Source organism: Phocoena sinus, chromosome 4 (genome assembly GCF_008692025.1).
Source record: "Phocoena sinus isolate mPhoSin1 chromosome 4, mPhoSin1.pri, whole genome shotgun sequence".
Classification (NCBI taxonomy): Eukaryota; Metazoa; Chordata; class Mammalia; order Artiodactyla; family Phocoenidae; genus Phocoena; species Phocoena sinus.
In genome coordinates this window covers 136,374,298-136,401,649 of record NC_045766.1, presented here as the reverse complement: position 1 = coordinate 136,401,649, position 27,352 = coordinate 136,374,298, and the positions used below count along the sequence as shown (strand labels likewise).

Here is a 27,352-nt window from a genome sequence, read left to right as displayed (position 1 = left end):
AGTTACACCAACTAAATCATCCAGAGTGACACATTGGTGCCCAAACAAAATCAGGGTCTGTAGGCTAGGAAGTGGCTGCCTGGGACATTCCCAATGTCTGTGTAGATCAATAATTATAGGTTATTTCAGTAATGCCCTGCCTCACCAGTGCTTAGAGTATGGACCTTTTTTTCCTGAGGAGATGGTAGAGCAGAGGAAAAGGCAAGCTCTGGCTTAAACCACACAAGCTCTGTGTCTTTGAGCAAGTGACTGCTTTCCTGAGAGTCAGTTTTCTTATCTGTAAAGTGGGAATGATAATAATCCTTGACATGTAGGAGCTGGTGAGGAACAACAGAAATGGTACATGGAAAACATTTGGCACATAGCGTCTAGCACGTGATCTGTGCTTAATAAACAGTAGGTATCGTGACTCTCAGAAAGAGGAGCTTGGGCTTAAACCACAGCTTGTATCAACAAGTCAGTTTGTACATTTCTGTAGTCATTCCCTTGAGAGAACTAGAGGATACATATCTGAAGTCCTCATGGAGCTGCTGTGAGGAGTACATGAGGTTCAGGTAAGCCCATAGTTGGTCCTCGATGAGTTCTACTTGGAGTCCAGTTGGGAATCAGGTTCATTTCCTGACAGTTATGTGAACTTGGTCACCTCTGTGCTGAGATCGGGCACCCCTCCCCTCCCCTCTCTGATGAACCCAGCATGGGTCTGCCCTTATCTGCCTGTGTGCTGCTCTGTGAGTGTTTGCAGAAAATGGGTGAAGGTCTGGCCTTGCAGGTTGCGATCTGTGAAGGGCAGAGTAAACCAAGGGGATGGCAGGCAAGGGATTAATGCTGGAATCCTCCAAAGCCCCAGGATGCTTTCTTCACAAGATTTCGAACCTTAATTCTGGATTTTTGGATTCCTCTCTTTTTTATAACTTGGACTCTGACATCACTAAGCAGGCAGAGCCTTAGGAAACCGTACAAGGACTTGGACCTTTGTGATTTTCTGCTACCGTTTCATCCATCAGGAAAGGAGCTGATGACTGAATCTAGTTCTGTGCATTCGTCCACTGCTTCTGAGTATGCAAAACGCCTTCACTGATGCTATCACACCGGAGCCTGTACAAGAGAGGTGGGTCTTGTTTCTCCCTTTCGGTAAATGAGCAAAATGCAGCCTCACAGAGGTTAAACGATTTAGCCAAAGTTATCTATTTAGTACTTCATTAGGAGTTGGAACTTGAAATCTGATCTGAGGGTCCCTAATATCCTCGGGAGACAGTAGTTTGATGATTATGAACAAGGAACATCTTTCACTTTTTTTTCTTTGGGGTTTCTGTAAATTTTTCTCTATTATACAGAACCAAAGAATGAGAACAAACCCCACCCCCCTTAAAGCATTATCCAGGCTTCCAATTTATAGGGCAAAAGATTATCCTCAAGTCCTTCCACAGAAAAACCACCATTGGTATGGCATAGAGAACTTCCCAACGTAGGAGGCTTCTGAAGCCTGAAAGTTAAAAACCAAAGGTTAATTCACACCACCTCTGTGAATCAAGTGAATATTTATTTTCAAGATTAATAAATGGCAGAGGGATTAGAACATGGTTTTTGTTATGTTTTGTTTTTTCTTCATCTAAAATCTTCTAAAGATGATTCTAGGGCAGTCTCTGGGGAACCGAGGAGAACACACACCTCCAGTTTCTCAACAGCTCGCTTAGAGGAGGCTTCTGAGATTCAGGTCTAAACACGCTCCGTTCATCATCCACGGCCAGTGCTCCAGGAATGCAAACATCCTTTTTAGGTGGAGTTGGTAGATGGCCTACGATGTCTGCTGCCCTCACAAATGGCTTAGAGGGTCCTACTCAACCAGTGGTGGCCTGCCTAGAGTCATCCCCCATGACAGCCCACTTCAGTCCCTGTCTTGCTCAGACCCTGGGTCCTTACCCAGCACCTCTCATAGCATCTGCCTCTAGCCTCCTGGCCCGGCAACATCTGGGCTAAAGGCCAACTATGGTCCCCTCTTTGGACCCACGTGGGCTCTTGAATGCTGAGGGCACTCTCCCTCTAACCGTTTACTATGAGTACTTGTGCATCAGTCTGGCACAGCTGAATACACACCCTGGGGGGCTAGAGGTGTGTTCTGTTCACTGTGGGTCCCCAGTGCCCTGGCTCAGGGCCTGACACCCAGCAGGCTCCCAACAGTTGCAGGAACCACTGTGGAGTGAGCTCTGCCTCTCACTGCATGGCTGATACCTCACTCAACAGGTGCATGCCAGGTGAGTCATTTTGGATCGCCCTCCGCCCCTTCTCTTCCCCAGGCTCTAACAAATGGAACTTGAACCAAATTCAACATGGTAGTAAGAGCTGGATTCCTGTTTTCCCCTCTTTATTGAAGACACCTGGCCAACAGGTGGTTCACACCTGGATACCTGGGAACCAGGCAGTTGCAGCCTCCCCACTGGAGGCCCCTGTCCAGGGAGGCTTTCTAGGCAGAGTCAGGGTTTACTGGAGAGTTGGGTCCTTCTCTTAGTCCACGAGGCAGTTCTGAAAAGGGACAAGAAAATGCCATGGGCAGGGCCCTGACACAGTACCTACACCCAACAGAGCGCCTGATCCTCCGGGGAAAGCAGAATCAGCCATGCTGAGTGATTGGAAATACAGACCTGATCAGTTCCACCTGTTATTTAAAGACTGAGCAGTTCCTCTCCTGGAGTACACAGCACTTGCTGAGAGAAAGAGGAGATGCCCCTTAATTCTGGCACGTACAGTCCCAGGCCAGGACACATGGTGTCTGGAAGAAGCCCAGGCAGGATTTCTGCCTGCTCCGTGGAGCAGCCCAGCTGCACAGGTGCAGCCCTCTGATGCATCGATGCCTGGACAGGACTCTGGAGCCCCCACCTAATCTCCCCGCCCCTCCTCTGCATCCCGACCCGTGCACCCTCCCACAGTCTTCTACTCCCCCCTTACCACATTGCACGGAAAATGTCTGTTTATGTGCCCATTTCCCAAAATATTAGAGCACTTGTGCCATATAGTATGTGCCAGGCATTATTTGAACCTTGTCACACATATTAGCTCATTTAATCTTCACAAGAACCCAGTGAGATAGAGATCCCTGTAGCCCCATTGAATAGTCGGGGGCAAGGGCTCCATGATTCACTCTTTTGTCCCCAGCCCAGGACCAGGTTGCGTAGAGAAGCTCTCGGGACATAGAGTTGAGTGATTGAGCAGATGAAGGAATGAGCTGTGTTTATTGGCCATTTAGAGAAAAGAAATACATAATGTCTACTCAGCACTTTCCTACTTTCCTTCCTTCTCGTCATCACTTCTCTGTCTTATCCTATTATTTTCCCAATCCTTCCTCCACCACCTCAAAGACAAAGATTTAAGCCAACTGAAGTAAAGTATCCATTAAAAACAAAGTCTCTTAATTGGCTAAAGTTACATTTTTCTGTTTGCTCTCTGCGTTTTTTGAAAGAATGAGGTTGGTGTTATGGTCTGTTTGGAAAATGCCCTTTGAGAACAGGGACAGTTAATGACTGTTTCCCACTGAGTCCAACAGACAGTGCCAAGTACCCCGCAGGCACAGAGAAAATATTAATTGATGTTGATTTCCTTACTTATTATTTAAATATGCTAAATGGCCTCTGAGAAGCTTTCAAAAAGTTAACATGTTACCCAAAATACATGACTTATCCACGGAGTACTTTACTCTTTACTCAGAGTTCAGTATCTCTGTTTTCGAAGCCTATTCATTTTGCAGATTTGATGAATTTGCACAGGAGGAAGTGGAATAATATTTGGTGATAAAATGGTCGGAAATACTCCTGATTTCTACTAAAAGTCAACTGATTACTAAGTTGCCCGTGCATGACAACACACGTGGATCCCCATGGGTTGGAAAATTTAATTACGTCTTTATACTGATGTTGTGTGTCATAAAAAAAAATTGTTAAAAGTTGAAATATGACAAGCTTAATTGTTTTCCCTATTTCCCCACTTCTAGAGCACCTCGGCGGCATAAGCCTAAAAAGTTAGGCCGTTTGACATTTTTGGTGCTCAAGTTGTTGGGAAATAATTTTATTTCAAACCCAAATCGCAGACAGCTTTTCATTCTGAAACAGGAAACATTTAAGAGTTATCAGTGTCACGTACTGTTGAGAGATTCCAGAATATATTAGGCAGATGAGTATTTAAAGTGGTATGAATAAGATTTCTCTTGTCATCACTTATGTAGATTAAGGTTCGGAGTTTCTCTGTGGATTTCTGACAAGCCATCAACAACCACGAAGGATGATTTTCCTTCGCTGATTTTGCTAATAAGTTGTCAGCTGATTAACTCTGAGGGCTGGTCAGATTTGGGCTGTGTGTGGTTTGTGATCACGCAGGACAGGACTGCAAAGGGATTTTGATGCTGTCGTTAGCGTATGATTACATTAAACAGTAAAATAAGACAGAATACTGTTCACTATCCATTTCTTGAACATTTGAGCCAGACGTGTCATGAAATTTGGAAGGTTTCAGATTTTGGACCGTACTTTAGTAGGCATATCACACATCGTATAAGAGCCCTAGCAAGGTTTGCAGCATCACTCCATAATCTAAACTGTTAACTATGTCTTTAATCAAATATATTAATATTCTCATCAGTGGGAGAAGGACTATGCATAGCGACCTGTCACTTCAAGGCAGGTTTTGTCCCAAATGAGTTAGCACAAGAATTTCAGTTTCCAGAAATGTTCGGACCTCGAAATTGTCATAAGGGACTGTTGATGAGCATAATTAAGGTCCAAAACGTTCATGCTGCCAAAGGAACATCAAATCCAATAACCACAGCATCTTAGATAAAATGCCACACAATTCCGTCCTAGGAAGGACTTTGTATTTTTAGATGCCACTTGCTGAAATATCTGGAATCTCTATCCCAAAGAAACAATCAACCTCCACCTGTTGTTTTAGAATGTGTACTTAATGATGTTAAATTTTAATTTTTATTTGAATAAGTAATATACTGGTAGAAACTGAAAAATCTGTGCTCTAACAGAGCAAATCTTGTCATGTTTTCCTTCAGACCTTACATGTGCATGTAATTTACTCAATGGAGACGCTAGTCTTTCCTCTTTTTAAATTTAAAATTATAACATGTGTTTTTCTATGCATTTTACTTCCTTTGTAACTGTCATTTTGAAGAATCTTCTTTGAAGTAAAATTGAACACAGTATTCCACTGCTACCTTGGAAGGAGGAAGAAAAAACACAGAGAACACAACAGAAACTATTGGTAGCTATCCTGCCACATGGGTTAAGCACTGCTGTTAATAGTATGCAAAATAATTGTCAAGATCTGAATCAGGTACACTTCTGCCACGGTGAGTACAGTTTTGTAAAATAAAATAATTGCATCAAAATGTATACCATTTAGGTTATGCATTTATTTTAGCAAGTGACTCAGACCTAAACCAAGTCACTTAACCTCACAAGAACTTAATTTCCACCTCTGTAAAATCAGAAATTGTATGAAGTTTCTAAGCCACTGATTACTTGTTTTTTTTTTAACATCTTTATTGGAGTATAATTGCTTTACAATGGTGTGTCAGTGTCTGCTTTATAACAAAGTGAATCAGTTATACATATACATATGTCCCCAGTATCTCTTCCCTCTTGCATCTCCCTCCCTCCTTAGGATCCCTCCCTCCTTAAAATCCTTAGGATTTTTTGATTATTTGTAACTTTTTAAAAATAATAATTTCTGGTGATTGAATTTCTATTAGAGCTAAGCTGGTAGGTTTGTATTTTGGGGTTTTGAGCCCATGTTAATTTGTCCATATATTTTCCGAGTGTTTTTGCTATTGTCAGCTACAGAACTGATAGTGACAGAAGAGACAGAGCAAAATGATGGTTGAGAGGAAGTGAAGTGAGCTGAGATTAACTCAGTTCAACAAGAAAGGTAGTGTCACGCTCTCAAAATGTTAAAGTATCTTTCTTTCTTTTTGGTCAACAAATATGACATCTTTGGACTTACGTTGAAATTAAAAAAAAATTCAACCATGGAATCGTACAGAGTGACATCTGTAGGGACATATGAATGACACTGTTCATAAAAAGGGAAGGAGAATTTTACAAGCTAGAATTTATGAACTACATTCGTGTGAAATTAATCGAGTGATATACCTGTTAAATGCCTGAATTTCTAACATAGCTTGGAAAAGTCTTGCCTATTTACATTTTCCCCTTTGATTTTATTTCTTGTTCAGAGCTATGCTTTAACTGTGTCCTACTCGTTGTCACTGGAGAAAGACAATTTGATCCATTCTAGAAGGAGCTTTGATTTTCCTCTAGGGTGAGATGCTTTGCAACTTAATCCACTTGGACTTAAGAGAAAGGACCACTCTAGAGCATATTGTCACCATTCTTGCCCCCACAGTTTTCCACGTTGATGGTGGCCACCCTCCTAATGATGGAGGCCCTCCACCTTCCTCCTCACATTTTGGCTGCACAGGGAAAATAGAGGAGACTCCAGTGTTGAAATGAAAGAACAGTGTCTATAATGCCAAGGACAAGCAGGGAGAGAGCGAGCTGGGAGGATTTTCCGGAAATTTCTGCTCCTATAGGTGTATTTATTTCTCAACAGATATTCATGGAACTTTCATTTTTCTGGTGTAGTGCTAGAGTCTGGAATTAAAGGAGTAAAGAAAATTTTGCCCTCAGGGAGCTTAGAGTTCACTCTAAAAGAGAAAAGCATGAAATAGACAAAATAAACTGATAAACGTGTCCATAGAAAAACAAATAAATAAATGGATACAATAGATGATTATTAGATAAATAGACAAAAAGTAAGTATAATTATGATGTGTGCTATGAAGAAAGTGTGCAGATAGAGAGGGAGGGTCTGCCTGAAGGAGGAACATCAAAGCTGAGATGAGAGCCAAGGTCTGGTTGCTCATGGGCTTCCCAGCGCAGGGGGGGTGAGTCCTCCTCCTTTTTGAACTCTGACCCAGGAAGTACTCTGCTTTAGGAATCAGATTAACTTTCTCAGCACTCACCAGGTTCTCTCTGGGAAATTTCCTGAGCAAAACTTACTGAGCACAGTTGCCCAAATATTATTCCTGCCAAAGTCCTGCCTTCATCACTCTAAGTGCTGAACTACAGAGCTATTTGTTCTGGTTTCTGAGGAGTGTAAAGAGTTGCCTAATTTCAGAAGAATAAAATGAGACTGAAACTCTAGGTCCTTGGCTGTATCTTACTCTGCTAATTTTTCTCCATTGGAAGATTCTCTGGCAGAAAGAATTCATTGTCTTAGACAAAGGTTAGTGGGGATTGAGTTGGGAGGGACTCCTAAAGAGGTAGTTATTTGAAGTTTGGTTCTAGTGGTTTGGACATCACTTGTTTCTGTGTATATATTAAAATTTCTTAGAAAAACACTTGAATATCAAAAGATTTGTAAATTACGATTTGTAAATTAAGACCATTCTGGTTTCTCAGTTACTAATGAAACAAAGGAAAAAGCTTTGGACTGGTTTTGGGGGGAGACCCGAGTTATTGTACCCATTCTGCCCTTGAGTACCCTTGAAATCTTGTATGAGTCATGTGCCTGCCTTGGATAAGAGAATTCCAAATTCATATACAAAATGAAGCTGGTAGACCAGATAACTTCCAAGAAATTTTACAACCAGATAACTTCCAAGATGCTTTACAGCTTTCACATTCTAAGATTCTGATGAATGTCTTGAAAAATTGTAAAAGGAACTTAGGATGATTGGAGCTCAAAGTCATCTACGGAAGCCATTAGGAAGCCCACTATCTCCATTCATAGTTTCATCCTGCGCTTCAGTTTGAAGCGCCCTGCAAGTATTACCCATCATACACTCACCTTGTTTCACATGTTTCTCTTCACTGCTGCCCTTTGCAATGGCTTTAGACCTTTTGTTTTCATATAAGGGGACAGAAATACTTCTAGATTTGAAATTTCAACTGGAAAGCCCAGAGGATAAGCAATAGAAATTGCTTTAATGCAATAAAAAAAATTCAAGAAACTACAAAGTTTTCACTTTATAAAGAGCAGCAGACTTTGTAACGTAAAGAATGAAGACTGATAATGGGAACAACTGGGCAAATTTTTATGTTATCTGCAAGATCGGGATTTCTTCTGAAAATTCGAGAGCAGAAGCTTCATCCTTGAAGCTGAGCAATATTCCCCAAAAGCCTTTGTTTGCCCTAATATTCCATAATGTTATGCTTTTACAGTCAATAAGCCATTAGTAATCAAGGGATGTATAATTTATTAATTACACTCCACATTAATATTTAATCTTTTTGGTTGCCGAGCAGATTTCTAAATCTACTTTTTAATTACATTTTAAAGATATAAATCTTCCAGGCAGCCATTAGAAAAGTAATTTTTCTGCACATTTTGATGCCAATTACTTCAAAGCAGCCGGTTGTGAATTCTTGTGATGATGGTTGGTAAAGTGGTGCATAGGTACTCTTCACCCATTTGAAAGCTAATTGAATAGTAGTGAGAAGGGAGTGTTATAAAGAATGTACAAAGACACAGAATAGCCAGGGGGGAGAAAAAGAAACAACGTATATCAGAGAGTCATCCACAGCCACAGCAGCCCTCTTACCTAGGCAACACCAGTCAATGGTGAACATTTCCTGAGTTCTAAGATCTTGGGCTTTGGATTTGATATTTACAGTTCACTGAAATAAGCAGCGCTTTTCTGTTATGACTCTGGTCCAAATAATGGCATTTTTAAGGCCATAAACAGAACTTCCTTACTTTTTTCTCTCAATAGTCATGTCAGATGCCAGGGATAATGATTCTGTCTTTCTTTTTCCTTGAATTCCTGATGAGCTGCTTTGCTTTGGCTGACATTTGAAAAGCTCAGTTCCCCGTGTTTTGAAAACTTTAGTGCCAGTTCCCTTAGATTTCTTTTGCCTGTCTGGCATTTTATGTGTTCTTAATTCTATGTTTTTACCTCTAATATATAATTAGAGGTAAAAAAACAGAATTATATAATTCTATTTTATAATAGAATTATAAAATAATTCTATTTTAATTACCTCTATGCTGGGACAATTTTTGAAAGTGAGTTCTAAATTTTTTCATATACTCAAGCTTTGGTGGTGATGACAGTGGTTTCAGCAGAAGGTAGATTGAGTCATTGAGTTATACTTGGGGAAAATAACTGCTTATTTCTAAAACAACATTATTTCTGAAAACTTTGCCTTTCCATATATTCAAAAATATTTGTTGAATAAACCACTGAATAAATGTGGATGCACTTTTTACTCACAGAATGAAAAGTCTTTGGAAATTTTCTTCTAAAGGAGAATTTGGAGGGAAGTCAGGACCCATTTACCTCTCAAGGAATACATAAAGAAATTTGAAAGTGAGAATGACATTTCTTTATCCTCCTACGAAGTTTAATAACTGATGAGTTTTTGTTTGTTTTTGTTTTAGGTCTTATTTTCTTATCAGAAGAATAGAAGGACCTGAGTTATAATGTAAACTTCTATCTTTTTTTTTCTGTCTTCCTATTTAGGTAAGAAAAGTTTTGTTGAAACTAGAAATTGTAACTCCTTTCCAAGTCTGGAATGCATGATATTCCAAGTGCACTTCATCCCAGCTTACCCATCCCCCTCCCTGTGTCCTCAAGTCCATTCTCTACATCTGTGTCTTTATTCCTGTCCTGCCCCTAGGTTCTTCAAAACCATTCTTTTTTTTTTTTTTTTTAGTTTCCATATATATGTGTTAGCATACAGTATTTGTTTTTCTCTTTCTGACTTACCTCACTCTGTATGACAGACTCTAGGTCCATCCACCTTACTACAAATAACTCAATTTCATTTCTTTTTATGGCTGAGTAATATTCCATTGTATATATGTGTCACATCTGCTTTATCCATTCATCTGTCAATGGACACTTAGGTTGCTTCCATGTCCTGGCTATTGTAAATAGAGCTGCAGTGAACATTCTGGTACATGACTCTTTTTGAATTATGGTTTTCTCAGGGTATATGCCCTATAGTGGGATTGCTGGGTCATATGGTAGTCCTATTTTTCATTTTTTAAGGAACCTCCATACTGTTCTCCACAGTGACTGTATCAATTTACATTCCCACCAACAGTGCAAGAGGGTTCCCTTTTCTCAACACCCACTCCAGGATTAATTGTTTGTAGATATTTTGATGATGGCCGTTCTGACTGGGGTGAGGTGATACCTCACTGTAGCTTTGATTTGCATTTCTCTAATGATTAATGATGTTGAGCATTCTTTCATGTGTTTGTTGGCAATCTGTATATCTTCTTTGGAGAAATGTCTGTTTAGCTCTTCTGCCCACTTTTGGATTGGGTTGTTTGTTTTTTTGATATTGAGCTGCATGAACTTCTTGTAAATTTTGGAGATTAATCCTTTGTCAGTTGCTTCGTTTGCAAATATTTTCTCCCATTCTGGGGGTTGCCTTTTCCTCTTGTTTATGGTTTTCTTTGCTGTGCAAAACCTTTTAATTTTCATTAGGTCCCATTTGTTTATTTTTGTTTTTATTTCCATTTCTCTGGGAGGTGGGTCAAAAAGGATATTACTGTGATTTATGTCATAGAGTGTTCTGCCTATGTTTTCCTCTAAGAGTTTTATAGTGTCTGGCCTTACATTTAGGTTTTTAATCCATTTTGAGTTTATTTTTGTGTTTGGGGTTAGGGAGTGTTCTAATTTCATTCTTTTACATGTACCTGTCCAGTTTTCCCAGCACCACTTATCGAAGAGGCTGTCTTTTCTCCATTGTAAATTCTTGCCTCCTTTATCAAAGATAAGGTGACCATATGGGCATGGGCTTATCTCTGGGATTTCTATCCTGTTCCATTGATCTATATTTCTGTTTTTGTGCCAGCACCATACTGTCTTGATTACTGTAGCTTTGTAGTATAGTCTGAAGTCAGAGAGCCTGATTCCTCCAGCTCCCTTTTACTTTCTCAAGATTGCTTTGGCTATTCAGGGTCTTCTTTGTTTCCATACAAATTGTGAATTTTTTTGTTCTAGCTCTGTGAAAAATGCCGTTGGTAGTTTGATAGGGATTGTATTGAATCTGTAGATTGCTTTGGGTAGTAGAGTCATTTTCACAATGTTGATTCTTCCAATCCAAGAACACGGAATTGCTTTCCATCTGTTTGTATCATCTTTAGTTTCTTTCATCAGTGTCTTATAGTTTTCTGTATACAGGTCTTTTGTCTCCTTAGGTAGGTTTATTCCTAGGTATTTTATTCTTTTTATTGCAATGATAAATGGGAGTGTTTCCTTAATTTCTCTTTCAGATTTTTCATCATTAGCATATAAGAATGCAAGAGATTTCTGTGCATTAATTTTGTATCCTGCTACTTTACCAAATTCATTGATTAGCTCTAGTAGTTTCCTGGTAGCATCTTTAGGATTCTCTATGTATAGTATCATGTCATCTGCAAATAGTGACAGTTTTACATCTTCTTTTCTAATTTGGATTCCTTTTATTTCTTCTTCTCTGATTTCTGTGGCTAAAACTTGCAAAACTGTGTTGGATAATAGCAGTGAGAGTGGGTAACCTTGTCTTATTCCTGATCTTAGTGGAAATGGTTTCAGTTTTTCACTATTGAGACTGATGTTGGCTGTGGGTTTGTTATATATGGGCTTTATTATGTTGAGGTAAGTTCCCTGTACGCCTACTTTCTGGAGGGCTTTTATCATAAGTGGGTGTTGAATTTTGTCAAAAGCTTTTTCTGCATCTATTGAGATTATCATATGGTTTTTATCCTTCAGCTTGTTAATATGGTGTATCACATTGATTGAATTGCATATATTGAAGAATCCTTGCATTCCTGGGATAAACCCCACTTGATCCTGGTGTATGATCCTTTTAATGTGCTGTTGGATTCTGTTTGCTAGTATTTTGTTGAGGATTTTTGCATCTATGTTCAGCAGTGATATTGGCCTGTAGTTTTCTTTTTTTGTGACATGTTAGTCTGGTTTTGGTATCAGCGTGATGGTGGCCTCGTATAATGAGTTTGGGAGTGTTCCTCCCTCTGCTATATTTTGGAAGAGTTTGGGAATAGATGTTAGCTCTTCTCTAAGTGTTTGATAGAATTATCCTGTGAAGTCACCTGGTCCTAGGCTTTTGTTTGTTGGAAGATTTTTAATCACAGTTTCAATTTCAGTGCTTGTGATAGTTCTGTTTATATTTTCTATTTCTTCCTGCTTAAGTCTTGGAAGGTTGTGCTTTTCTAAGAATTTGTCCATTTCTTCCAGGTTGTCCATTTTATTGGCATAAAGCTGCTTATAGTAATCTCTCATGATCGTTTGTATTTCTGCAGTGTCAGTTGTTACTTCTCCTTTTACATTTCTAATTCTATTGATTTGAGTCTTCTCTCTTTTCTTCTTGATGGTGTGGCTAATGGTTTATCAATTTTATTTATCTTCTCAAAGAACCAGCTTTTAGTTTTATTGATCTTTGCTATCATTTCCTTCATTTCTTTTTCATTTATTTCTGATCTGATCTTTAGGATTTCTTTCCTTCTGTTAACTTTGGGGTTTTTTTTTGTTCTTCTTTCTCTAGCTGCTTTAGGTGTAAGGTTAGGTTGTTTATTTGAGATGTTTCTTGTGTCTTGAGGTAGGATTGTATTGCTATAAACTTCCCTCTTAGAACTGCTTTTGCTGCATCCCATAGGTTTTGGGTCGTCGTGTTTTCATTGTCATTTATTTCTAGGTATTTTTTGATTTCTTCTTTGATTTCGTCAGTGATCTCTTGGTTATTTAGTAGTGTATTGTTTAGCCACCATGTGTTTGTATTTTTTACAGATATTTTTCCTGTAATTGATATCTAGTCTCATATGATTGTGGTCTGAAAAGATACTTGATACGATTTCAATTTTTTAAAATTTACTAAGGCTTTATTCGTGTCCCAAGATATGATCTATCCTGGAGAATGTTCCATAAGCACTTGAGAAGAAAGTGTTTTCTGTTTTTGGATGGAATGTCCTCTAAATATCAATTAAGTCCATCTTGTTTAGTGTATCATTTGAAGCTTGTGTTACCTTATTTATTTTCATTTTGTATGATCTTTCCATTGGTGAAAGTGGGGTGTTAAAGTCCCCTAGTATGATTGCGTTACTGTCGATTTCCCCTTTTATGGCTGTTAGCATTTGCCCTATGTATTGAGGTGCTCATATGTTGGGTGCATAAATATTTACAATTGTTATATCTTCTTCTTGGATTGATCCCTTGATCATTATGTAGTGTCCTTCTTTGTCTCTTGTAACAGTCTTTATTTTAAAGTCTATTTTGTCTGATATGAGATTTGCTACTCCAGCTCTCTTTTGGTTTCCATTTGCATGGCGTATCTTTTTCCATCCCCTCACTTTCAATCTGTATGTGCCCCTAGGTCTGAAGTGAGTCTCTTGTAGACAGCATATATATGGGTATTGTTTTTGTATCCATTCAGCCAGTCTATGTCTTTTGGTTGGAGCATTTAATCCATTTACATTTAAGGTAATTATCAATATGTATATTCCTATTACCATTTTCTTAATTGTTTTGGGTTGGTCATTGTAGGTCTTTTCTTTCTCTTGTGTTTCCTGCCTAGAGAAGTTCCTTTAGCATTTGTTGTAAAGCTGGTTTGGTGTCTGAATTCTCTTAGCTTTTGTCTGTAAAGGTTTAAATTTCTCCGTTGAATCTGAATGAGATCCTTGCTGGGTAGAGTAATCTTGGTTGTAGGTTTTTCCCTTTCATCACTTTAAATATGTCCTGCTACACCCTTCTGGATTGTAGAGCTCCTGCTGAGAAATCAGCTGTTAACCTTATGGGGATTCCCTTGTATATTATTTGTTGTTTTTCCCTTGCTGCTTTTAATATTTTTTCTTTGTATTTAATTTTTGATAGCTTGATTAATATATGTCGTGGTGTGTTTCTCCTTAGATTTATTCTTTATGGGACTCTCTGCGCTTCCCAGACTTGACTATTTCCTTTTCCATATTATGGAAGTTTTCAACTATAATCTCTTCAAATATTTTCTCAGTCCCTTTCTTTTTCTCTTCTTCTTCTGGGACCCCTATAATTCGAATGTTGGTGCATTTAATGTTTTCCCAGAGGTCTCTGAGACTGTCCTCAACTCTCTTCATTCTTTTTCCTTTATTTTGCTCTGTGGTAGTTATTTCCACTATTTATCTTCCAGGTCATTTTTCTGTTCTTCTGCCTCAGTTATTCTGCTATTGATTCTTTCTAGAGAATTTTTAAGTTCATTTATTGTGTTGTTCATCATTGTTTGTTTGCTCTTCAGTTCTTCTAGTTCCTTGTTAAACGTTTCTTGTATTTTCTCCATTCTATTTCCATGATTTTGGATCATATTTACTATCATTACTCTGAATTCTTTTTCAAGTAGACTGCCTATTTCCTCTTCATTTTTTTTTTTTTTTTTTTTTTTTGGTTTGGTGGGTTTTTAGTTTGCTCCTTCATCTGCTGTGTGTTTCTCTGTCTTTTCATTTTGCTTAATTTACTGCCTTTGGGGTCTCCTTTTCACAGGTTGCAGGTTCCCGCTGTTTTTGGTGTCTGCCCTCAGTGGCTAAGGTTGGTTCTGTAGGTTGTGTAGGCTTCCTGGTGGAGGTGACTGGTGCCTGTGTTTTGGTGGATGAGGCTGGTTCTTGTCTTTCTGATAGGCAGGACCGCATCTGGTGGTGTGTTTTGGGGTGTCTGTGAACTTATTAGGATTTTAGGCAGCCTCTCTGCTAATGGATGAGGTTGTGTTCCAGACTTGTTAGTTGTTTGGCATAGGGTGTCCAGCACTGTAGCTTGCTGGTTGTTGAGTGGAGCTGGGTCTTAGTGTTGAGATGGAGATCTCTGGAAGAACTTTTGCCATTTGATATTACATGGGACCAGGAAGTCTCTGTTGGACCAATGTTCTGAACTTGGCTTTCCCACCTACGAGGCTCAGGCCTGACACCCGGCTGGAGCACGAAGACCCTGTCAGCTACATGGCTCAGAAGAAAAGGGTTGAAAAAAAAGCAAGAAAAAAATAGAACAAAATAATTAAAATAAATAAAATTATTAAAAATGAAAATATAAAAATGTAATAAAAAAAGAAAGAAAGAAGAGAGCAACCAAACCAATAAACAAATCCAACAATGATAACAAGCACTAAAAACTCTACTAAAAAAAATAAAGGACAGACAGAAACATAAGACAAATGGTAAAAACAAAGCTATACAGAGAAAATCACACAAAGAAGCATACACATACACCCTCACAAAAAGAGAAAAAGGAAAAAAATATATATATAAGAAAAAAGAAGAGCACAACCTAATCAATAAACAAATCTACCAATGGTAATAAGCTCTAAATAGTAAACTAAGATAAACATAAAACCAGAAACAAATTAGATGCAGAAAGCGAACCCCAAGTCTACTGGTGCTCCCAAAGTCCACTGCCTCAATTTTGGGATGATTCGTTGTCTATTCAGGTATTCCACAGAGGCAGGGTACATCAGGTTGATTGTGGAGATTTAATCTGCTGCTCCTGAGGCTGCTGGGAGGAATTTCCCTTTCTCTTCTTTGTTCGCACAGCTCCCAGGGTTCCGCTTTGGATTTGGCCCCACCTCTGCGTGTACGTCACCTGAGGCTATCTGTTCTTCACTCAGACAGGACAGGGTTAAAGTAGCAGCTGATTTGGAGGCTCTGGCTCACTCAAGCTGGGGGTTCGGAGGGGTACAGAATGAGGGGCGAGCCTGCAGTGGCAGAGGCTGGGCATGACATTGCACCAGCATGAGGCACACCGTGTGTTCTCCCGGAGAAGTTGTCCCTGGATCACGGGACCCTGGCAGTGGCGGGCTGCACAGGCTCCCCAGAAGGGGGTTGTGGATAGTGACCTGTGCTCGCACACAGCCTTCTTGGTGGAGACAGCAGCAGCCTTAGCGTCTCATGCCTGTCTCTGGTGTCCGTGCTGATCGCTACGGCTCGCACCCGTCTCTGGAGCTCCTTTAAGCGATGCTCTGAATCCCCCCTCCTGCACACCCTGAAACAATGGTCTCTTGCCTCTTAGGCAGGTCCAGATTTTTTCTCGGACTCCCTCCAGGCTAGCTGTGGCGCACTAGCCCCCTTCAGGCTGTGTTCACACAGCCAGCCACAGTCCTCTCCCTGGGCTCTGACCTCCGAAGCCCAAGCCTCAGCTCTCAGCCCCTGCCCAACCCAGCAGGTGAGCAGACAAGCCTCGGGCTGGTGAGTGCTGGTCGGCACCGATCCTCTATTTGGGAATCTCTCCACTTTGCCCTCTGCATCCGTGTTGCTGCTCTCTCCTTCATGCCTCCAAAACTTCCCCCACTCCCACCCCTTGTCTGCACCAGTGTGTGGAAACTTTTCCTCCTTCACAGCTCCCTCTCATAGGGGAAGGTCCTGTCCCTATTCTTTTCTCTCTGTTTTTTTCTTTTTTCTTTTGCCTTACCCAGGTACGCGGGGAGTTTCTTGCCTTTTGGGAAGTCTGAGGTCTTCTGCCAGCATTCAGTAGGTGTTCTGTAGGAGTTGTTCTACATGTAGATGTATTTTTGATGTATTTGTGGTGAGGAAGGTGATCTCCATGTCTTACTCCTCCACCATCTTGAAGGTCCCTTCCAAAGAGGTCTTTTTGGCTTTAGAACTTTCCATCATGGAGCATAGGTTAGTAGTTATGTACGTAGACCTCTTTTCCGTGACACTTACTCATTCACAATCAGGCAATTGGGTCATTGCAGTGGGAGAGGAGGGGGAGCTATGGGAAGTCTAGACTGAAGTCTGGGGTTCTGATCATTCTCAGGGAAGAATTAAAATTGGGAAAGAAAGATGAGAGAAAGGAGGTAGCAAAAGTTAAAAAAAAAAGTAGTCACGATCCTTATGACACAAAACAGTCAAAAGAAAAAGATGGTAGATATAAAGGAAAAATATTAAGCAGCATTTAAAAAACTGCTCTACACAGGCCATTTCTCCCCTCATGCATATATCTAAAGAGATGGAGGCAACTTTAAAAATCATTCCTTGGAGCCTCAGTTGGATAAAGGGTTATATTTCCATCCACTTCTGGTTAGGTCGAGGGAGGAGCATTTAGACCTCACACCCTTGTCTTAGGGCAGCTAAGTTACAAAGTTGAACAGCCCTTGGCATGTGATGTGCTTTTTCATAATAATAATAATAATAATAATACAATAAGGCTGCAGCAATGCTTCACTTCCATGGAATTGCCCTTTTTCATTTTTGGGAATTCCATGTTTGTGGCAGAGCCCTTTGCTACTCACGCTACTTTCTATAACTGGATGCACAAAACAATAAATGAGCCTGGCTCAGTTTGCATCCTATTTCTATCACAGTTATTCCGTGCGGAAATGTCTACTATTGATTTACTTTCTCTCTGGAAGAAACCTTTTCTCTCTTTCTCTCGTTTCTTCATTTCTTCTCCCTCTTGGTTTCCATCTGTCTTCTTTTCCCAAATCATACAGATTCTTTTCTCTTGGATTTTCTTCTATTTATTCTCTCAAGCCCTCATCTTGCTGGGAAAGGACTAGGAATTCACAGACAAGGAATATCAGGGGTCACACATTTACCAACCGAACCACAGAGGTAAGAGCAAAGCATCTTCCCTAAAAGGATTTTCCCTGAGTGGAGACGTGTTTGTGTAGGACATCACATAGTCCCTCTGCCTTCTCAGTGTCTCTTGTATCATTTTTCCAATGGCTATTGGAGGTTAAGAATGCATGTGAATTTAACTGAGTGAGTTGCAATGTAAGTTTGAATGGCAGGAGCAAGGCGGGGAGGGTAACTAAAGAGCTTAGGGGTTAACATCATTAAAGGGCTGAGTTCCCTGCACTCATGCAGTGACTCGGTCTGAGGGTCGGCTTGCTGAAAGAATAAAACTGATAGAACAAAAACAATGACAACAGATATATATCATAACATACTGTGGACCTATATGCCAGACACTTTATATTAGCTCTTATTGTCACAACTGCTTTACTGGTGGGTGTTATTATCTAGTTTGGAAATGGAAATCTTGTCTCAGGGAAGTTCAGCGATAATCCCAGGATTGCCCAGTATGATGCGTATTCATAGCCAAGTTCTCTCTGCCCTAGTGCTCTTGGTGTACATTTTACTCTTCCTGGAGCATGCAGGAGGTAGCCATCTTGCCATTTGGATGACCATGGGTGTTCAAGGACATGTTAAAGAATTTCAAAAGCAAAATCTGTCCTTTTCCCCTTTCACCATTTGAACCTAATTCTTAACATTGGTCCTTCATAAAGTTAGATTTTGTACTCTTAAGGTCCAGATCATTAGATCTTTTCATTTTTCTGTGTTTATACAAAGGGCATTGAAGCTAAATGTTTCTGAGCAAAGGACAATAGGAATAGTGTAGTAGTAAGAGCATAGATTCTGAAATCAAGCCATCTAATTTCTTAAATCGAATTCCGCTACTGGCAGTGTCACTAGGGCATGTTACTTACTGATTCTGTGCCTCAGTTTCCTCTTTGTATGTCAGGCCTTACAACAGTACTTATGTTACAGGTTATTGAGAGAATAAAGTCAGTTAATATATGTAAAGCTCTTGGACAGTGTATGTCATTTGTATAGAAAGAACAGCGTCAACTATTATTTTATGTTATTTTCTTTATTTACCAATAATTGACATTTAAATATATATGATAAAATCATAGTTGGTGAATTCAATACTATAAAAATCAAACCATGTTAACTTTCATGATGATTCCAAAAGATACTGTTTTTCATGCATTGGATGCAGTTGATCAAATTAAAATGAAATAGGAAACTGTATAAATTAATATACTTGTTCAGTAAAGTTGTTGTGGAATCTGTTACTTAAGTCCCCAGGTTGGAGCTTTGTAAAGTGAGGTGCAGAATGACTTAAAGTGCAGCAAAATGAAAGATTTCAGAAACCATCCACCCCAAAGTTTGGAGAAACCAGATCAAATGTAAATTCCAAGGGAGAGCAATTGTGTCCTATTGTTAACTTCTCTTTAGATTGCTTTGAGCTAATGTCCAGTGTTAATGCCTGGCAAATCCCAAACAGGGAAAAACATAGGTACTTATCTTTCATATTATATATGACTAAAATTAAAGTTGAGTTGTCCATTAAGCAGTGCAGTAATAGGTCTTCTGACTTTTCATAAGGCATTAAAGGAGTAATGCATATCAAGAGGACATTCTATTTCTAAAGAACACTAATCAATGCTGAGAACATTTGCTATAAATTATTCACATTTGTTATAAACCACTCCATCCTTTTAAAAATTAACAGTACACAACCTACAATCTTGGAACAAAAGTAGGGCTACCTCACCTTGAAAAGTTTGAATATGAGGGGCTGATTACAATAAGAAAGCAAATAGGATACTAAGACTTGAGTTCAGTGTATTATGAGGAATAAATCACTGAGCAGCCTAACATCTGATAGAACATGATCCCTGCTCCTTCTTGTGTGTTCTTTCACCACACATTAATATTTCATGCAACCATTTCAAAATAAAGTCATAATGTGAGTCATAAATCACAAAACAGTAGTAATAAACCACTTTGGTTTATATTAGCTGTATACGGACGATACCGAAGTATTTCCACCATTAGCCTGGACCACATTTGCTCTATTTCTTCCATTTTAAGTGGTGGGAATATGGGAAACAATGCTAAATTCATTCATTAGTAATAAAACAGTGCTACTTGTTCTCATAATTGATTTCATTTCAACTTGGATCTGTGAAAATGATAGCGCAGTTGAAAGTAATAACATTATTGATCTTATTTTCTCAAAGAGCATACCCTTCCAATGAAACCTACTGAGGGGTCAAGGGGCATCATATAGAAATAAAATATTGAAAGAAAAAGTAGAGCAATGAGTTGAAGATGGGAATGATTGAATGTATAAATAGGGTTTATACTCATTAATAAACAGCTTATTCTTTAGATAAGCTTCCCAAATGAGGCTCTCATAATGTTTCATCTTGGTCTTATGGTTGTTATTAATATTGTTTTGGTTTCATTCTAGAGGAATCTCTTCCATCCTATTGCTTGAATATTCTTGAAATTGTTAGTACTAACATCTGAAGAGGCTGGATAAGATTATATCTGGAAATATATATACCTATATTCTAGATGTGAATAAAAAGCTCATGAGTCAAAGCACCTGGAACTCATAAAAATGGAACTCCCACCAATCAGACATATTGACCAAGACATAAAACACATACATATATTACAGCCTTGTAAATATTTGAAGGAGATACTCTTGGTGGTTTCTTGTGCTTAACCTCACTTTATACTCTTCAGGATGGGGACACTGTTTATGGATCAACGGTTGGGTTGGTCCACGAGCCTATGGCCCGAAACTCATAAAGTGAAAGTGAGGTTAACACTTAATGCCCTTGATGGATGCTCATGGTTTCTCTTAGCTGCCAGATATGCAAAGGGACCAACCCTGTTTCATCATTAGAAAAAGTGAACAGGTATAGTCACTGGATTGGGATGTGGTTGGAATGAAGCTATTAAGAGGATTCCCAAAAGCACACTGAGTAAAAATCTATTTATTTCTTATTCATCAAAATTTTCTTGACTTTCAAAAAATTTATTGATCAAGCGTGGACCATTCAAATCTCCCTGGGGGTCACACAGGTTATATGTTTGAGAGAAATGGGTTGGGTTCCTCAAGTCCTGGAAAACATATGTTGTATCTGAAGAATACAATGTCTGCCCAGTCACTACAGAAAGTATGGGAACATGGTCTCTGTTGTCAGGTCATCAGCTTTTTATGTATTGGATCCAGACCAGGTTAAGATACGAATTAGCCTGTGTGGGCTAAAACACACTTTCCAGTCTGATTTGCTCTGCCTGTTACCAGCTTGAGACATCTGTGTCCACATCTAGGCAGGAACTTGAATGTAAACATCCATGTTGTTGTTCATAAAAAGAATGTATACTGTGTCTCAGGTTTTCGAATTAATTGTTTCAAAGTACTCAGATACTTTTCCTCAGCTGTGATCTCCAGAAGGTCCTAAAGTTTTGTTAAACATATATTTTCTTAAGGGAAAATTAGGTAGCTGGTGATACTGACATTGTTCGCCTGGATTTTCAGAGAATGAGAACATATGAAGTGCATGCATATACCTGGCGTCCCGTGAAGGCTAAGGTAAGACCAGAAGAAGAGAAGGTAAATCCTCGCTGAGCATCTCTTTGGCTTGGGAGCAGCAAAGAGTTAGTATGTTGCGGTACACTTTAGCACATGCAGGATGCTTTTATGGATGGCAGAAGATTGCCAAATAGCAGGTGACTGTGAGCAAGAGGAAATCTGAGCTTTGACCTCAAAAAAAAATTGGGTCTTGATTTCAAGAAGGCATTTAAGACAATAATCCAATCCTTTGGAGTACCTAAATGGATGGTGGAAGCTACAAGAAAACCACAGGTAATGTTAGGTCAAAATTAAAGTGGTGGGAGGTGTGTGGAGGTGAGCGAGCAAGGAGAGGAGTTCTGAAGCCGGCGGAAGGGCACACAAGTGCTCGAGAACTGCAATATTTATAACCATGTGAGACCCGGGAGAGGAGGAGGGTGACAGCAGCAGAAGGTTGTGACGGTGGGAGAGCACGTTGAAAGATGCATGTGGGCAGAGACGTGAGAGGATGCCCATCAACAGCCTTGTCAAGGTAACACCTTCATTCTTTGGAAGCCAGGTTTCAGAGGCTCAGCTGACTGCAGAAATAGAAATTTCTTTCCCGTATTACCCATTTTCTAACTCCATTTTCTAACTACTTAGTAGCTGCTACCCATTTCCATCACACTCCTGGAGCCCTTCGCTCTGTGAGTTCTGCAGGAGAAACCCAGAAAATACCTAGACAAGTCTGTTGGTTTCCAGGCTGCTGGGAGGTAGATGTATTATGGAAGTTTGGGGTGGGTACCCTCTGTACCTTGGGAATGGGTGTCCCTTGCCCATGTTCCCGATACTCCATGGCGGACAAAGGACAGGATGAATCAAGGTAGGCTGTGAGTGTTTACTACCTTAGACTCTTATCATTTATGTCTTCCTGTCACTCCCCAGTCTTGGCCACGCAGGACATGGCTAATTGCTCATTGGTCCACTGCAGGGGTCCACCCATTTCTGGTCCCACCCTGCCAATCATTTTCTTACTGTTTCCCTCTGAAATAAACTGGATAATTCCATGTAGTAACAGGTACATGGAGGGTTTCTCAATTCTTTTGAAATAGAGCAATAATCACCAGTCAATTACTGGCAATTTTTTTTTAACTACAAGTTTGAATTATCTTGGTTGCTTCCCATTGGAAGCTTGATTAATATTGCTTTAATTTCTAGAAATTGTGTCTTTCTCCATTGTTAGCAATAGAACTAATCTCAGAAATAATGAACACTCTCTAAAGTATTTCCCATAGTCATCTCCTCAGTAAACAATTGCTCTTTTCTTGAATTTAAATACTATTGAACTGGAGTCATCTCCTAGAGAGCACTTCCTTTTTTTGTAAGTCTCCTTTAATGGACGATATGATGCAATCTATTTAGTGTGGATTTAACTAATGAAGAATTGGGAATGCTGTCGATACATTTTCACCCACTGAAACAAACATGCCATGCCTGTTGTATTTAGCTATGGAAAAGTAATTTTTTAAAAAGTGCATGTAAGTACTGTAGATTCTGGAGTCACATAATGCATTTTCTTCCTTATTTTATTATAGCATCTTAATTTTTTTCTTTAGTATGGGTGTGCCCATAATAGTGTTACTGGCATCATTTAATTTAAAACCTGGCTGCAAGTCCTTTCCCCAAATTAATATAAGGAAAGATCAAGGTCAAGGTCAAATGCAGAACATTTGTCTCCATTTCAAGGATAGAAAGACTAAGGTCACTTTTGAATTAATTCATATCTCACAAAATTACAACCTACATTGAAATGATTTATTTATTAGATTAGGCCCTGGAACCATTAACCAAGTTCTTTTAAAATGTAAACAGGTAAGTATTGATTAAATCAGCCACGAGTGCATGTTGACTCCACAAAAAACTCCAAAAGCTTCTCATAACTTGGATCAGCACAGTCCGATTCCTTTTATCCTCACCTCCTTTTAAAATTGTTTGAGCAACGTTACCACTTAATTGCTAACTCATCTGTAGCAGGAAACAATTATTCGGAATAAACCCGTGTACGGCTCTGGTTTTCCAGCAGATTATTTAAAAACAATATTTCCTTAAGATAACAATTTTGATAATGATGCAGGAAGGAAATATATTTGCAATTAAATGAACAGGCTTTAGCACAGCAAGCAATAAAAAGCTTAACACTGAGCCTCTGTGAATTAAATGCCGGAACAACATTGGACAAAAGTCATGATTCTGCTGACACATTTATTTCTCAGTAAATGAAGACTGTTTAGGTTTAATGCATTTGTGGTTAGCAATAGTTTAAAAGATCAATGTAACTTCGTTTGGAACTAGTAAATAAGGCTTTAATGAAACTTCTAACAGCGTGCTTTCACACCTTAGATCTCTTCATCATTCTGAGGTGACACAGCAGGGTTCTCCTTGAGTTTGATGACATGCACAGAACATTATGAAGTGTTTGACAGGTTTTATTTGACATTTATTTGATTTATGGGGTTGATATTGGATTTCAGCGTCTCCCTATCTCCCTTTTGTTCAGGCTTAGTGCAGAGTGATTATGAAGACGGTTTCTTCTAAATGTGTTTACTAATATTATATATATAATATTGCATATATGTGCTTATTAATATTATATGTATATACTATTAATGAAATGCAGTTTAAGACTGGGATCATTAAACATTTCCACTCTACTAAATGAGGTAATGTATGAGAAAGCACTTTGCAAACTGTAAAGCCATATACAGATGTTAGTTATCATAATTATTGTTGTTACAGGAAACCAGGGTTTTATATATTATTATTCTGTTTTTCTTTAACACTTAATTCAAAGAGTAAATACAGACAACCAATTTCCTTAAAAACCTGCTGCAGCTTTTTAAACAGTTCTCAGCGTTTCGTTAAGGTTTTATTGTAAATCATGCGTGGTGCTATGAATTTAGTTTAGCTTAAAAAAAAAAATCTGCTGACATGATAAACATGACTTGTTACATGAAACTTTCCCAACATGAAACTTTATTAAGAAGATGCTAGAGAATTTCCACCTGGGCCTGGGAACTGCTAAATGAAGCACATCACAAAGTTAGTCTGTGGGATGGAAAGGTACCTCCTGTTACTTTTCCAGTTGTGTCTGTGATTCTGCCTTTTCTGTCCTTCATAGCTGATGAACTTCATAAGCGATTATTGGTTAGAAGGAGGCAAAGAAAGGGATTTTTATTTTCTCTCTCTGTCTTCCTTTTTAGTTTGGTCTTGGAGAGACTTAGGGATTGAAAGACATTCACATGCCTATTAAAAAGAGTCAAGATAAAATTATTGAGGTAAAAACAAATGATTTTGGGGGTTACAATTTGAAACATCCTAATGATGTGAGGAAAGCTTGGCAAATTTTATGAACAGTTAAATAACTTAACCTTGGAGATAGATGATCAAAATCTCTCTGTGATAAATTTATTTATCACAGTTTATTATTTATCCAGTTTATTCTTTACCATATATACTTCACAATATGATCATACTTATTCTTTCTTTTTGGTTTAAACATAGAATGTGAACTAAAGAACTTACTACTGGTTTATTGGGTATTTAAACAAATGAAGCAAAACTTAAGCAAATATTTTAAATAAACAGAGGAATCCTTACCCAATTCCAGGACTTGGGTGAGCTCAAACGTTCTTGCTTGATGTGTAGTTAAGAAGGAAACATAAATGCTAAAAGGCAAACGAGCAGGAAGTATTCCTTCCCACTGGTAAATGATGCCCTGAAAGTGTTCAACATAGAGGACTTGTTAGGAGATCCTGCAGTTTTGTGTATACATTGGGGGGGAGTAAAATAAACATAGTTATATGTGCTTGAAAAGTAAGAAAGCACAACTAAGTCTGAGAAAAAAAATACTACAGAAAAATAGGGGAGGCCTTAACTAAATGATACAGTTGAGGAACTCCAAGACAAAGTTTATTACAACCAAGGTATCTCCTCCCTGGCTACACATTCCTAGTCCATCCGGAAGTTGCAGGCTGACGATTTCTGGTCACTTACTTCTTAGTGCACCCCAGGTGCATCCTTATTAGAGGATGGCTGAAAATGATACTCTAGTAGTATCTGAGCCAGCACTTACCTCATTCCAGACATGCTGTTTTTGTTAATCGAAGCTTTGGCAATATTTGCTTTATTTGTGGTCATGCCATTTTATAATGCTTCACGTATATTAGGCACTCAGTGAAAGGTTTAGAATGGTCAAATAAGTGAATGAAAAGAAATCACACCACTCACTCATTTCTGTGTCCATTTGAAAAAGGTCAAAGTGAAAGTTGTAAAGACAAGAAATGAATCAAAATCAAAATCACTCGAGTACAGTTGCTTGACACATTATCACTGTGAATGTTATCTTTTTGAGTAGTAAGGGGGGCCTGGTTTTAGTCCCTTCAGCTGGTTGATAACTTAAATGTCAGTGAAATGTGATGTAATATGAAAAAAAACAAAACAAAAACGATGTTAAGAACCCTTGCTTTGGGTATTAGTGAGAACAAATTTGGTATAGTCAGAGCACCTGTATCTTTGAGTAGAATGTAAAATTTAAGGTGTTTTTTGTTTGTTTGTTTGTTTGTTTTTTAGTTGTGCTTGCTTTTCTGGATTTACAAATAACAATATAACATACATTGAAACTGTTTACAGTTTTGTTGTTTTATTGTTACTAGTGTCAGTGAATTAATTCAAGATTGCATTTTGTTTGTTTGCCACATAATAAATTATATATACTGGAGCTCCATTTTCTTGTCCTCAAAATAATGTTTGAGCTAACGTATTCCTCTAGCTTTAAAATGATTTAATTATTAGAAGTATAACCATACAAATGTGATTTTCCTATTAAAATCTTCAGGATATTAAAACTTATTTATACCTGTTTAAAGTTTTTTGAAAGAAAGATGAGAAATTCTAGTTAGGATATGAATGATTCAGCCCCTAAATAGATGATGATCAATCCTGATACTGTGATACATTGACGTGTACTGAGTTTTCTGAAGGAATGAGGTAAACTTTCAACTTTTAAAATATGTTTTAATTCTCTTCAAGTAAAACATAAATATGTTAACAGTAGGGTATTGAAACTAAAAATATTGGGAATACGCGCAGTGCATATAACATAAAATGAAAGACAGAGGGGAAGTAATGCTTAAAAAGAAAAAAAAATTTAGTTAAAGCTAGTACAACTTTTTTATTAGACATCAAGGTAATCTTTTAATACTTAAAATATATTGAGAAGTGAATTTACCTAACAACTTAAAGCACTGATTGTATAAAACCAATTAAAGTTAAAGCTAATAAGATTGTCATTTTGATTTTAATGGCTTGTCTAGGGGGGCTTGGGAGTAGCAATCCTATTTTGCAGAACATTTTTATTTCATAAGGTAAAGAAAAAGAAAGGTAAGTAAGATGTAGATTAACACATATTGTGAAATCTTTCTATTTTTGATCAATAGCAAGTATTCCTATACTATACTGGTTTTAAACGTATTCTTAAAGATTCAAGTGAGTAACTGATTTAAAGTATACCAATTATAATACAGATTTATATGTGTTTAAATTTATAATTGAAGATAATTATGGCATTTCTTAAAGGGGAATAGACTTTTAGAGCTTGGCTTTTGAACTATATATAATATTACAAAGAATGTCCAAAATAATCATTTTTATAATTCCAAAATACTGACCTTAAGACATTAAATTTTGCCCTGACCATGTCAGCCAATCCATGAAGGAAACAAGTGATAAACTTTATTGATACGTGTGGAAGTACAGAGTTACTGGTACAAATATCAAGTTAATAAAACCAGGGAAATAATTGGGTTTTCCTTAAGCTGTTTTGCAAATACTGTTTACATTTTCCCAGGGAAGTACAAAGTCTAAATAGGATGAGGAAAGAGAAATAATTTTCCAGTTTGATTCTAAGAAGTTTTGGGCAAAGGCAAATAGAATCCATCTCAAACATCAGATTTTGTAGCTGATCAAGAAGTGGAAAGGTGCAGGAAAGCAATTGTGTCCGATTTGGGGTTTAGTAAGTCAGCAGATCTTTGAAGAAACTTAATTTGATAACTAAAGTCAATTAATAATGACTTATGGTTTTAAAACTCAGATGGCTTATCTGCCCACCTCAGAAGTTACATCTGTTTAAAATAAGGACTAAAAACATCTTCCCAAATTGAGAAAAAAAAGTCATTTAGAAAGAAAAAATGA

General features: G+C 38.3%; 1 long non-coding RNA gene across 1 annotated transcript; it reads left to right on the top strand.

Moving 5' to 3' along the window:
• Nucleotides 1–989: 989 nt before the first annotated feature.
• LOC116753655 lies at nt 990–5,292 on the top strand. The gene is made up of 3 exons (XR_004349784.1): nt 990–1,108; nt 1,626–2,252; nt 5,167–5,292. It is a non-coding gene; the product is annotated as an uncharacterized LOC116753655 (long non-coding RNA).
• Nucleotides 5,293–27,352: the final 22,060 nt, after the last annotated feature.